This window comes from Peromyscus leucopus, chromosome 5, assembly GCF_004664715.2.
Source record: "Peromyscus leucopus breed LL Stock chromosome 5, UCI_PerLeu_2.1, whole genome shotgun sequence".
NCBI lineage: Eukaryota > Metazoa > Chordata > Mammalia > Rodentia > Cricetidae > Peromyscus > Peromyscus leucopus.
This window is the reverse complement of record NC_051067.1, coordinates 61,241,293-61,245,059: the sequence shown is the minus strand read 5'-3', so window position 1 is coordinate 61,245,059 and position 3,767 is coordinate 61,241,293. Positions and strand designations below refer to the sequence as shown.

The following is a 3,767-nucleotide window of genomic DNA, read 5'->3' as shown; positions in this document are numbered from 1 at the left end:
GAGGATGTGACTTATCCAGCTGAAAGCTTGCCCTCACACCCTTTCCTTGTCTGTATGATAACCACATATTTTTGTTATTACTGCTGTCTGTATACTCCAAGTCCAGTGGAGTATAACAGGACTTGGACATATATACGACAAACCATTTTTTTCCATTGATTTCATTGTCATATTCATGATTTCACTGTCAAGCAAGACATCATCATGTTAGAATGCTTCTCCATCTCAGAGATGCACAGAGTAAGAACAATACAGCGGTGCTCTCTTCAGCACCCTGAAACGATATAGAGCACATTGGAATGATATAGAGATTCGCATGGGCCCTGCACAAAGATGACACACAAATTCATGAACCACTCCATATTCAAAAAGAGAATCATACAATGTGAATCTCCACACCCACGTTTCATAGGAGAAAACCAGTACTGGGACTAATCAAAGAGTAGGCTGGACAGAGAGCTTGGTAAATGTTAGCCAGGTGATATGAGGATCTGAGTTCAGTTTCCAGAACCCATGCAACAGCATGTTGTTTCAGTCTCGTTATCTCTGTGCTGAGTAGGCCGAAACAGATAGATTATTGACCTACTGGCTGGCCCACCAGAATCAGCAAGTTTTAGGCCAAGTGAGAGAAACATACTGTCTTAGAAAAACAAGGTGGACAGCATCCTTATAAATGATATTTGATGTTGACCTCTGTCCTCCAGAAGACACACACACACACACACACACAGAGAGAGAGAGAGAGAGAGAGAGAGAGAGAGAGAGAGAGAGAGAGAGAGAGAGAGAGAGAGAGAGTCAAATTACTGTAAAGTGGCAAAAATAGGAGGCACGGAGTCTCCCAGGTCTCCCGTTTCTGACTGCAGATCTTTCCCACTTAGCTGGTCTCCCACTGTGACCTTGGAGAGTCCATGGTTCTCTCTGAACAACATCTCCCCTCCTTGTTTAGAATGAAGTTAACAGGGATAATAACAGAGCATTAGTGAGGCGCAGTAGGACAGGAGACTCAAAAGACTTCCTTGAATTCAAATCCTCCTTTCTACCTCCTCAAGGTCATTTGAATTTTTTTTGTACCAGATTGAATCACATTTGCTTTCCCTATTATTAAATATAAGTGCTCAACTATCATGTATGAGCTTTTGAACATTATGGTGGAAGAGATCCAGGTGTTGAATGAATGACCTCTAGTCAAAACAATGAAGACAATAAAGGCATGACCCCCATGGAGGGTTACAAGGAGTTTTCATACTAATAATTGCCTGATTTCATGAATCCTCTCAAGTAGTGGATGCCAGCTTCATTGTTTGTCTAGAATCAACTGTGAGAGTTTGACATGATGTTTATAAAATAAAATTGTATGCCATTGAAGTGTTTTCATCCTATAGACAGTCCCATGGGGGCTAGGGGGTTCACTGGCCCAGGACCTCTGTCCTTAACTGCATTTTCATTTCATGTGTTTATTTATTTTTTTTATTTTATTTTATTTTTTTTTTACTATACTTGGTTCCTTTTTTTTTCTTTTGTATTTTCAGATCTCTTTTCAAGTTAAATGCTACAGGCAAAACAGCTTGGTTCTTGGTGCTATTATGCATTTACATAACCTGTTATATAATTCCTCATTTGTCATAAATGTTAATTAGCTGTGCTTTGCAAGTCACACAGAGGTTATCCCGATTTTGCTGATGAGGAAATTGAGGGTAAGATTGATTGGGAGCAACAATTTGAATCATACCACAGAGTGACCCCATAGCATTTCAGGAGCTGGCAGCCATGCTCTGGGTTCCATGGTTTGGGGCTTAATTGACAGATTTAGCCATCTCTAATTGGTTTCTTTGAAGAAGGAACTGGGAAATGTGTTACTGATGCCCTTCTCTCCTACTATTTCCAACCATATTAGAAGCTCCCTTAGTGGTGATCCAAAGCTTCAGCCTCCTTCCTCCCAGGTCTCACCTTGTCTCTCTACATGTGTTGTTTGTTGTGTGTAGTATATGTAATTGTTAGTGAGGGTTCTGTGTACATGTGTGAGCAGGTGTGCATGCACATGTATGTCATATGGAAGCCAGAGGTTTGTAGTAGACATCTTTTTTAGATGCCACCCACCTTCCATGGTTAATTCTTGAGGCGGGGTCTCTCAGTAAACATAAAGCTCATCAAACCAGCTAGACTTTGGGCCAGTGGGTTTCAAAAATGTGCCTACTTGATAAAATTTTCTTTAAAGTTTATTAAAATGCAAAAGTCTGTGCACAAATATTAAAGAACAAAAGGAAAATCTGAGCCGAATCACAAGACACCTGTGACACCCTCCTTCCTCAGGTGAAAGGCCCACGCACTCCTCTGCCCAATCTCTCAGTCACATCTATCCCCGATGAAAACCCTGCCTCTTGGGCAAAAAAAAACCCGTTCCTTTCAATTGGCTAGCAGAATGGTGACATGGTTCCCATAACACCTACCTGATCCCCTCTCAGCACTGAGATTCCAGGCACAGCTGCACACTCTGCTTTACCTAAGCCTTCTTGAACAGGAAATTTTTTCAACTTAATCACAGTTGGGTTTGTGCTGGTAACTTCCTAAACAATTAGTTCCTGTGAGCAAGGGTCATGTCTGTTATTTCCTGTATCTTCTGCTTCACCTCAATTATGAAGAGCCTGAGAAGCTTTCAGTAACTATCTTTTATATAGAAAAGGATACTTAGTCTGGGGAGATAGATCAGTCAGTAAAGTGTTTGCTTTGCAAGCATGAGGATGTTAGTTCGATCCCCAGAACCCAGATTAAAATAAATAAACAAAAGCATGGTGTGGTTGCAGATGCTTGTAACCCTGGCCCTTGGAGTAGAGACAGGCAGATTTCTGAGGCTCGTTGGTAAGCCCAAGTCCCAGGGAGAGCCCCTGAATCAAAACCAAACAAAATTAAAGGTGGATGACACCTGAGTTTGTACATCGTGCCTCACATGTACACACACCCATGTGGCCTGAATACATATGCTCGCGCGCACTCAAAACAGACAGGCACACACACACACACACACACACACACACACACACACACACACGCACACGCACACGCACACGCACACGCACACACACACAAACATAACAACACACACACACAAGAAAATATAATTGACTCAGTGGGTTATTAGTCATCAATAGGTAAGCTGTGGACGTGCCCATTTTGAGAACAAATTCTATGAATGAATCATGGATGATAACTAGCTACAATCTAGGGTCAATTCTTTCTGGAAATTTCCCCATTGCCATTACTCTGAGCTGGCTGCCCTATCTCATGCTAGAACATACAAAATTTAAAACTTTATTTTTACATATATTCCCTGAGGATCCCAGGATAATATCTTCCAAAGCCCTCAGAATTCTGTGTGCTTACCAAAGAATATGAATAAACAGGTCAGCAATCCATCAGAAGTGGATAGCTCTAGGGTGTGTGCATGGGCAATGGCTGATGGGAGAGCTGCTGGCAAGAGAAGGAATCTAGATTTTGCTCACATATATCATTTTTGTTCCTTCTTTGGAGTCAATGTAGGGTGCGGTGGGGCCTGTAGCAAAGTGGATTCTGAGAGCTCATATTTTTAAACAATAAGTCTTGACATCAAGTCAGCACCTGAGGGTGGGTGCACAGACTTATCATCTTAGCTGTTCTTTTCTGTAATTTGTACTTGTATTGTGTACAGACAACTTTGCTAAAGGTATGTTGAAGCTACATGATACTATAACATTCTCGTATTACTTTTACTTTTTGGTGTTACTTTTTTCTTA

The 3,767-nt window shown here is 41.3% G+C and overlaps 1 non-coding gene across 1 annotated transcript; it reads left to right on the top strand.

Moving 5' to 3' along the window:
- Window positions 1-263: 263 nt before the first annotated feature.
- Window positions 264-368, top strand: LOC114708850. Its single transcript, XR_003736856.1, has one exon. It is a non-coding gene; the product is annotated as a U6 spliceosomal RNA (small nuclear RNA).
- Window positions 369-3,767: the final 3,399 nt, after the last annotated feature.